Source organism: Telopea speciosissima, chromosome 11 (genome assembly GCF_018873765.1).
Source record: "Telopea speciosissima isolate NSW1024214 ecotype Mountain lineage chromosome 11, Tspe_v1, whole genome shotgun sequence".
Classification (NCBI taxonomy): domain Eukaryota; kingdom Viridiplantae; phylum Streptophyta; class Magnoliopsida; order Proteales; family Proteaceae; genus Telopea; species Telopea speciosissima.
Window position 1 is genome coordinate 36,415,048 of NC_057926.1, and position 10,839 is coordinate 36,425,886.

General features: G+C 37.8%; 1 pseudogene; it reads left to right on the forward strand.

Moving 5' to 3' along the window:
- Window positions 1–778: 778 nt before the first annotated feature.
- On the forward strand, window positions 779–9,849 carry LOC122645040 (annotated as a pseudogene).
- The last annotated feature ends 990 nt before the right edge of the window (window positions 9,850–10,839 follow it).

Genomic DNA, 10,839 nt, shown 5'->3' on the forward strand with positions numbered 1-10,839 from the left:
CAGTTGGATCATCTTCAGTGCTCCATGGGCTTCGAAGAGTATGGGAGTTTGTTCAGTCGGCAGAACGATGGGTCGTTGGAGATGGATCGTCAATTTGGTTCTGCTACGACAAATGGGTAGGAGAGCATAGTGTTGAAGACTTATTGAAGCCTAGCCGGATTCCACTCAACCTAACTACCACAGTTTCTGATTTTTTAGAGGGAGAACAGTGTGAGTTCCCTAATGTCTCGGCTTTGGCGCTTCAGGCAGTATTCACAACGGTCCAGGACCTTGGCATCACGGCTATAGCCAGAGATGATTTACGGGTTTGGGCTCATTCAAAACAGGGAGCTTTACGGTGAAGTCTACATGGAATGGCCTGAGATTGAAAGTAGCCCCACTGGAGTGGTGTTGGGCGATATGGCAGCATGAGCTTCACCCTCGCAGTTCTTTGTTTGGGTGGAGGATGGTGCATGGTGCACTCCCAACAGATGATAAAGTGAGACAAAGATTGGTTCCCATAGTCTCAAGATGTGAACTCTTCCACGAGGCAAGTGATACAAGCCACCACATTTTTATAGGCTGCCCTTTCTCAGACCAAGTGTGGAGAGAAATCCTCTATTATTTTAATGAAAATTGGCCTGGGTTTCCATCGATTGAGCTTCTCTTTTCCTGGTGGCGAAGGAAAGCGAAGAGTGTCTCCCTAAGCAGTGTTTGGGGGTTACTTCTCATAGTAGGTTGTCAGCAAATTTGGTTAGAGTGCAACAAAAGAAGATATGACAATCTAAGAGAAACACCGATGCAAGTGGTGAAACGCTGCCTGAGAGAGGTCTCTGATAGTTCACGAATTGGTGGAGTTCGGGTGAAATTGGTTGATGAACTAGTCATGGCTAGAAAGTTCCAAGTGGCAATTGCAAGAACGCTAGCAAGTTCTGTTTTAGAAGTGAAATGGCGTCAACCACCCCCAGGCTAGACAAAACTGAACATTGATGGCTCATCTCTGGGAAATCCGGGGTTCTCAAGCGCAGGAGGGATATTCAAAAATAATATCGGTTCCCCAATCAGGTGCTTTGCAACCTTTCCAAGGCGTGGGAACTAATTTTAAAGCTGAAATGGCAGCCTTTTTTGAAGGAATCAGAGAAGCTAACGAGCTACAAATCAGTAGGTTGTGGGTGGAATGTGACTCTACATCTGTGGTCTCTTCAATTCTCTCAAACACGTACCCATGGTACTTCCTGCAGCACTGGTGGACAGTATCCAGCTTTCTTGGCTCCATTCAATGGTGCATCACTCATTGTTTCCATGGAGTAAATACTGCAGCGGATGCACTGACCAAAAGAGCAGCAACTCTACAAGAATCCTTCTTCTTGACCACTGCCCCTTCTTTCATTGCTCATGCAATCGAATGGGAAGCTTTGGGTCGGCCCTATTACAGATTCTAGCCAGTCTCCGGTTAGTATGATGTTTCTGGTTCTTTGACTGCAATAGAGGGATGTGAATGGCCAAATTCAGCTTTTGCATGCTATCTTCCCTCTCCCTCTTGATGTAACTTTCTCATTTTCTTTCTAATATATACATTACTGATATTTACCAAAAAAAGAGGTAAATGCTAGATTTTTCTCTATGGGGGTTGGGCTTGTTGTGCGGCCCAAACCAGCCCATGCACTAAAGTGAAAGCATTCCCAGGCCCAACCAAGTTATAATAAGTGGGATATATGTATAAATAACATGGCAAAAGTTTTTATTTACCCCACCATTATAGGAACCCATTGCCACATGTATTTCCATAATAGATTTGCCACATATACAAGATAATTTGATATTCTGACCATTAGATAGATGGGATGACTCTTAACATGGGTCACATGTCAAATTTGGTGGTATGGATACAAAGGATATAAAATCCACTCCGCTTACACACTTCGAGGAGAAAGATGGGAAAACAGGAGTCGCACCAAGATTTGGGGTCTAGGACTCGTAAATGGTGTCTCTCTTTTATAGAAGGGACACTAAATTAACTCCAAGACCCAACTGTCAAACATGGTTAAAGCCTAAACTAGATTTAACATGATGAATAATGACACATTATTTTAATGACAATGAACTTTGATAGTCAAAATGGCTAAAATTATGGAATTGCCCTTGAATGACCACAAAATGAAACAAATGTATAAAATCACATTTAAATGTCACGGATGATTAAAATATGACTAAATGATAACAGAGAAGTGCATATGAATTATTGAAATAGACTTATGACACATGGAAAATGTAGGGAATGATCCCCAATTGTTTATAATTCAAAAATGCAAGTCCTATGATCCCAAAACAGATATTATTAGGCTCGCTCAATGCAAAATGACCAAAATGCCCTTGTTGGGCAATGATGTATGGGAGCTGTTGAGAACCTTGTGAAAATAATATATTATGATTAAAACATGTGTATGAAGTCCAAAACATAAAAATTGAATCGGTAGTTCCATCCCGGGGCCTTAAACAAAATTTGGTCACAAAATGACCAAAATACCCCTAGAATGTGAAATGGTACAAATGCTAGATCATACATTTTAAAATCATTAAAAATATTAGTGTAGGTGCAGCGGACGGAGGGTCGCTGAGCGTGCACCCGGGGGGAAAGAAAGAAAATGGAAAATGGGAGTCGCCACCTAGATTTAGGGTCTAGGACCCATGAATGGTGCCCCTCCTTTGCAGGAGGGGCGCTAATTTAACTCCAATGACTCAATGGATGGTCTGCCCCAGATCTCTGGGTAAGTGTCAAGTTACGGGCTGGGAAGGTGTTAGGCACCCAGCAACCGCCCGATCGACGGCCGGTCTTCCTAGACCAAACTCTGTTGTGTACTGTTGTTTTATACATATTATGTACCTAACTAAACTAATTTTTTTTTTTTGAAGATTTTTGATTATCTTAATTGAAATTTATGAACCTAATTAGGCTAATTAAGATTAATGTTTTAATCCTGATTACTATCACTAGGCTAGATGGTTATGTACATTATGCATCCTAGTTAAGCTAATTAATGGATTTTACCTAAATTAGAAAGCTTAACTCTATGGCCTAAAACATGGTTGACTGTAAAAAAGAAAATCAAGTCTAATTATATCATGGAGAAGGACAATTATATTGATAAGCAAAACAGCTTATAGGCCAAAATAGCCAAAATTACGAAAATGCCACTAAAGGGCCAAAATATGTACACAGGCATGAAATCATATTTAAATGCTGTAAATAAGTAAAACATGATTAAATAACATTAGCATCATGCATTTGGATCATCAAGAGCACATGAAATGGCAAGGAAATGTGGGGTGATAAAAATTACCAAAATGCCCCTGTTATGGCAAGCATGTAGAAAATGCATGATAATTCATGAAAATGCTGACTTATGCTTAAAACATGTTTATTAAATGTTAAAACATGCAGAAAAAGTAACAGGAGCCTTTCCGGGGTCCTAAGCAAGGTTTGGTCACAAAATGACCAAAATGCCCCTAAGGGCAAAATGGCAAAAGTGTCAAAAGACACTTAGAATCATTGTAGGCATCGAAAGTGATGTTAAACATCCTAAAATGACTGAACACACCAAATGATATTTCCAGGAATGATAGCCTAGGCTAGGGGCCCTAGGCCCAAGTTTGGTAAATTACCAAAATGCCCCTAGAGGGCACAAATGACTTTGTATGCATATCTATCAAGCATGATGGTCACGTATGCATATGAAAACATCCTAAACCATTCTAAAACAGCATGTCATGCATAAAAACATTTTTTCCTATTTTTTCAGAATTTTTCATTATAATTAGAAAAATGACATTTATACCCCTAAATGAGGTGGGAAATGTATAAAAACTATCAAACATACATGTCAGTGGATAATGATTCCATAAAATCAAGCATGATGAAATATGCATTCCATAATTTTTTTGTGAATTTCTATGCATTTATATTATTTTTAATATTTTCTGAAATGCTAAAAAATAAGGGAAAACAAAGAAAAATATAAAATCCCCATCACAAGTCCGAATTGGATCAAACCAGAGCCCATTCCCACTAATCAAAACATGATCTTTAACATGGTCATAACACTTTTGTCCAAATACCCACCCATATGTTCAGATTTTACATAATCCAAAATCCTTTACAGGGGCAAAAATGTCACAAAAAAAAATGATTTGGAGCTTGAGAAAATTAATGAATGTCAAACATAGTGACAAGCATCATCCCTGAAAATTTCATATTTTTATCACTCTTTAATTATTTTTAACATTTTTATAACTGAAAAACAACCTTTGTTGTAAAGAAAATCAAAACAAATACTTAGAAATAAGTAAAAAATATGGAAAAATACCCTTGAAGCGTGGAAGTGCCTGGGCTCAGCTTGAGTAACCTTTTTTTTTACCGTAAGTATCGCCGGAAACCTCCAAAAGCCGCTCCAAGTGTGGTTGCTCCGAATGGCAAGAGTGGTGAAGAAGGGGTATTTAAGGAATTTTATATCAGTAATGGAGCATAATGTAGGGATAAAAAACCATGGATGGAAAGAGGAGATCAAGGAATACGTGAAAGTAATTTTTCACTAATTTTCCTCCGTCCCTAAACCCTCCAAATGGCCTCCTATTTATAGGAAAAAATCTGTTCGAGGAAAGGTCTCAATGACCCTTGGGGCCTTAATGGCTGGGGATAAGGTGAGTGATGGGCTCGCCGGGCTTGCGCGTGCTTAGGCCTGCTGGGCAGCCTAGGCCGGTGCAGCCTTACCTTGGCTCAGGCAAGTGGGCATGGGGCCATGTGTGGCTTAGCCTAAATGGTGGGGGCTTGTCCCCTGCCGACAGTCCACCTTGGTCGGGTCAGGCCGGGTCAATTCGGTTTGACTCGGATCGGTCACTTTTTTTTTTTTAATTCTTTTTTTCTCTTTCTCAAAGATTTCATTTTAAAGGCCCACATTCAAATATTGATATCTTCCAATCCGTGTGGCCGATTTTGACGCGCCACATATTTTCGCGAAGGTCTCAACCCGTACTTTTCATCCGTGTGACAGATATGGTCGGATTTTGCTTAAAAATGGCATGGATATCGAGGAAAGCACATAAATGGTGTTTCACATCGATCAAGGTCCAAATGATACCAAAATTTCATGAAATTTTACGTGTAAGCACAATATGACCAAATAAAGTTATCCAAATGATTTCAGGTCACATCGGGTGGCTCGGGTACCAAGAATCATACCAGGGGCAAAACGGTCATTTTCACAAAAGTTACCCGATTTGACCGAAACTTTACGTGAAAACTTAATATGACCAAATGAGATCATCCAAAGTGTTTCAGGCTAAATCGGGTGATCTAGATACCGAGAACCGTGCCAGGGGCAAAACAGTCATTTTCACAAAGGTGTTGGATTTGGGTGAAACTTCAAATGTGAACTGAAAATGGTTAAATACGGCTATGTTAGGGGTTTAGGTTCTATTTGGGACAGTTTGGTTACAAAAAGTGGGGTAGGGGTAATTTGGTAATTTTTGCCATTCAGTCACCACACGAGTTACGAACTTTACCATCATTGCCAAGACACACTTCCAAGGTGTCAAAATGTGGTGTCTACAATTAGAAATGATGTTAAACACCCTAATGTGGCAAAATATCCAAATTTTCAGCTTGCACTTGGTGAAATGATCAAAATGCCATCGGAGGGCGAAAATACATTTTATGCATGAATATGACATGAAATAAGCATGCATGCATGTGGAAATAGTCCAAAATTATTTAAAGTATAATGGAATGCATTATAAATATTTGTACGATTTTTTTGAGATTTTAACATGTTCTTTTTGGATTTTCACTTATGAAATTACCAATATACTCCCTCCCGGCAGTTGAAGGGGATTGGCCTAAGTCTTGTGAGACACCTCATGGGACATCCACTAATTTTATTTGATTAAGAAAACCTTCCTTTTCTAGTGAAAATTTGCATGAAGGGTCCATTTTTTAGAAGATAGCATGAACATTTTTTAAAATGAACAAAAAATGCATGATGACCTTACATGCTGGTATGCCATATGAAAACACTGAAATGGTCGAAATTCATCATGTACATGCTATATCAATTTTATAAAGCATATTTATCTTATTTATGAAAAAAAAAATCATGTTAAATAAATGTATTTAAAATAACAACAATGATTTACATGTGTATAGACATATAAACCAATCAATGGAATACAAAACATTATACTCCCAACAATATAAAGCACGAATTTTATGTAATATAAATTTAAAAGTAACAATTTAAGTGAATTTAATTTATATATGCATTATATTCAACAATTTCTTCAATTATGAGAAAGCGGAAACTACGATCAGGTGTTATGCAACGGATTTCGTCCGTACATGTTACCAAGGCATGTTGACTAGTTGTTTAACCTAATTAGAATCCAAGGTTGAAAAGATTATAGAAATGAACCCACAAAGGCTGAAAGAGACAAGGAATGTAGCTATTGGGAATTTTCCTTCTATTTTTCTCCACTGATGAAAGTCTTTTCGATTCGATAAGTATATTAATATCAATAATTCTCCATGTGTATAAATATTGCATCAAATTTTTTTTTTTACGGGTGTTGTTCTCTGTGCCGCAGCGCAGCCTATGCCCAGACACATGGGAGTGGGCGCAATGACCACTCTGCCCCCTGCACAGGCTGCTCATGTGCCTGGGCGCAGGCTGCGCTGCGGCACAGAGAACATTCTCCCTTTTTTTTTAATATATCTACCTATTATTCTCCATGTTTCAAACGTAGCTCTGGTTACATGGTCTAATGTTAAAGGGCTAAGCCCACTTCGGTAGACCGTTTAGTTAAATGGTCCGGTTATGGTTTTATAAATGACACCGTTTATTTAATCGGTTCGGCTCGGTTTAGACCGATTAATCTAGCGATTTTAAACTGTGTAATCCAATCAAAACCGATTATAACCAAATTATCTAACCGTTTAAAGACTTAACAACTTTTTTTTTGATAAACAAAAGGGGAAAGTTTTCATACACGGTTGTGTAAGCCGTGTATGTGAGAGGGTCTCTCACAAAGAATTGGAAAAGTCATAAATCCCCCACCCATTAATTAATGCCTTGAAACTCTCACCCTCTCACATACACGGTTTACACGACCGTGTATGAAAACTTTCCCCTAAACAAAAAGTCAAGACTTAGCAAGGTGCAACTACTAAGCAATCACGTTTCTTCATTAATGATTTCCTTTTTCCAAAAAAAAACTAATAACTTAGTAAGTAATAAATAATAACTATTAACTAATAATTAGTATTAGTCTCAACCAATAACTAGTATTAGTAAATAGAGTAGTAAATGTGTATAGAACTGTCTAACCGTAACTGTGTAGAACCATATCGAACCATTTAACCGAAACCGTTCACCAAAAGGTCTAGGTTTTGATTATAAGACCGTTTAGTTTAGTTAAACGGTCTGGTGATAGTTTTTACCCTCAAGTAATCAAAACTGAATCGAACCGAACCGTTCAACAAAAACCGGACCGTTTAACACCCTTAGAAGAACATGAAGGTTGAAATAAACCCTGTCCATGGGTCGCCTTCAAAGTTAGAGAGAATGCTGTATGTCAATAAAATCATTAATGTGGAAGAATATGGGTGAGGGAGAATCTCTTCACCCACCACTTAAACTATATATGGGTTTTGGGCCCATTTCTTCAAAAATGTTATAAAAATTATGCGAAAGAGAAAAGTACCTGGTCACATGCGGCGCGTGGCCCTACTACCATATACAAGGTCATGCGAAATGACAACTGTGTCCTCAGGGATTTTTTCCTTTTCATGGGGGCGTGGCAGTCATTTCGTGCGCACTGTATCTGGGCGTAGGGGTTGCGCACCGTATGAGACCAGGTAGCGTTTTCTCTCCAAAAAATTATTACACTTAGGAAGTTACCAAATGGTTTCTCATTCCACGCTCTATTATGTCTAATGTTTACCAAACGGTTTTCATTTTTGATCAAAAATGATTTTCATTAATGATTTTGTTTTAAATAAGTCATAAACAAAAATAAAAATGATATCTAAAATATCCCAGCAAATGAAATGAATTTTTACAACTTAGTTGCTCATAGTTTGCATAGAAAACTATCTCATTATCAGATTACATAATTGTATATGTAAAGTCTCGAGGCTTAGAGATTTTTTCTTCTTCCTTGAAGGAGTGATGATGTTTGAGTAGATAATTGGTTTATTCCAACGGGAAAGAACGGTCAGGTTACTGAATGGATTATCTATGATTGTTGGACAGGGAAAATTCTCACACGAGCCTCCAGGTTTGGATCAAATTAATCTCAATGAATAAAATGTTCAATATTTTATGGTTCCTCTATATAATTAATGACTGTAATTAATTTGATATCCTTGTGGTTCTTATCTGACCTTATGCAGCATGCTTGTGACGATGAATAAAGAAACAAGAAAATTATCTAGAATGCCAGAGGGGGTCATAAGAGAAATGGAACCTCACTACATAGACAGTCCGCCCTCCCATTCTGAATGAGGATAGCAGAAGACTACGAAAGCTCGATTATAGAAAAATGGAGTATGTTCGATCTGGTTTAATTGTAAGTTGAATATTATTAGATAGTATTGCCGAACCATGTAAATTTCGTAAGGTTTTCACATCAGAAAAAGAAAGCTGTTTTCAACCTTAACAAATATTGGAATATTTAGATCACATAAAGGTTTGGTGCCCGCTTGATAATTTTACGGGTGTTTCTGTTATGGTTATGTGCTGAGAAACAGCAAAACAGTTTTTTTATTTTCTGTGCTGAGAAACCGTTTTTGACCCGCTTGATAAACCTGCTCTTGGAAACAAGCAAAACCCTTATTTTTAAAATAAAAAAAAATATAACAAAAGGATATGTTTGGCTCACTTTTCCAATGGTACAAAAGAGCATAGTGAACGAATATAGGAGTTTTTATCGGACACACTTTTCCAATTTTTAGCCAAGAAACGACAGAACATGTCCAACATGTTCTGTCAAAAACAGTCACAAAAAAATACTTCGTTATCAAGCAATTTTTAGGTGTTTTTCCGTTCTGAGGAACAGAAAAACACCAGAAACTGTTTCTTGTAAGGTTATCAAGCCGACTCTTGGTTTTTGACTTTTCCCCATGTTCACACACCGAATTCATATGGTGTTCACATCGGAAAAAGAAAGTTGTTTCCAACCCTAATAGATATTCGTATATACAAATCACATACAAGTTTGATTCTTGACTCTTTCCCATGTTCACATACCGAATTCGTAAGGTGTTCACATCGGAAAAAGAAATCTTTTTCCAACCCTAACAGATAATGGTATATATAGATCACATACAAGTTTGGTTTTCGACATATCCCCATATTACATATAATGACTTTAAACACATTAAATCTGTAGCCTCGGTGGGATAATTTAGATGCCAATCAGCATGTGAACAATGTTAAATACGTTGGGTTGATGCTTGAGGTTAGATCTTTACTTTTCATATTTGTTTGCTTTTCTCTTTCATTTCTTTGTATCTTGTGAAGTTTTTATTTGAAACTGATTAGTGAAAAGATATTAATGGTGATGTTGCAGAGTGTTCCCATTTCATTCTTGGAGAACCATGAGCTTTCTTCTGTCAACTTGGAGTACAGGAGGGAATGTGCAATGATTGACATGCTTCAGTCTCTAACTTCTATTTCTCATGAAACAATTGATCATGTCTCAAGTTCTGGTGGTGGTGCTGATGAGTGTTTCCACTTACTGCGTTTTGAGAGTGGGGTTGTGGTTGCAAGAGGAAGTACCAATTGGAGGCCCAAACATTCAAAAAACTTTAAGGAATAAATGTGGTTTATAGTGAGGATGAAACAATTTGTTTAATTTTCATATCCTTGAGAATAATAGAAATAATGCTACAGTATTACGATGCTTGATTTTTTTTCCCCTTTGGAGATTTGAGCAAGGAGGCACAAACAGGCCAATGTACTAGTTCTAATTTGTGCAATATGTTGAACAGTGATGGCAACTGAGAAGCGGGGGTGAAGCAGTGGACTCTAAAAACATTTTTCCTCAACAGTTTCACTCTTAATTCATCTTATGAGATTCCCAGTACTCAAGACAACCATTGAACAATCCTCTCACATGCATAGTCACGCAAACAAATAATCTGGTAATTCTGACACAAGCACACTCAACCACTATCACAATCTCTGTTGCTAAGAGATGATGGTCACAATGCTGTCAAGAGCTGTTACACACACTTTGCACCACTTAATTGAGCATACAAACTCAATCATTGTTGGAGACCAACATTGTTGACATACATACACATATACACACCCCAGTCTGACTGTCAAAGGCTCTACCAGATGTGTACACCCATCCTACAGAAAAGCACTTCTAACAAAAGCAAACAAACATCCACAACACAGAAAAATACGTGCTTCGGCAGTTTGCCTATGTGCACGGAGTATAATCACTCAGACCTCAGCATCTACTCATCACTAATTTTCTCATCATGAAACTGAGAGGCTGCACCCATGACAGATGATGTTTTAGTCATACTCGCCATGACTCAGGACATCTGACCTGTTCTAGTCTCTAAACATAGAGACCCTAATTAATGATTTCCTAACACCCACTGATAACCTACACTGTGTCCAGATACAACTGGACAACATAAATAATTGGGTTTATAACAATGCCCTACAATCAAACCGCATCTAGCATAGATCTCAACATGCATCCCTACTGCTAGCATATAAAATGGATATAGAAATGAAAAATACAAGTCAAGAGATAGAAATTCTCACAACCATACTTTATCTCTATTTT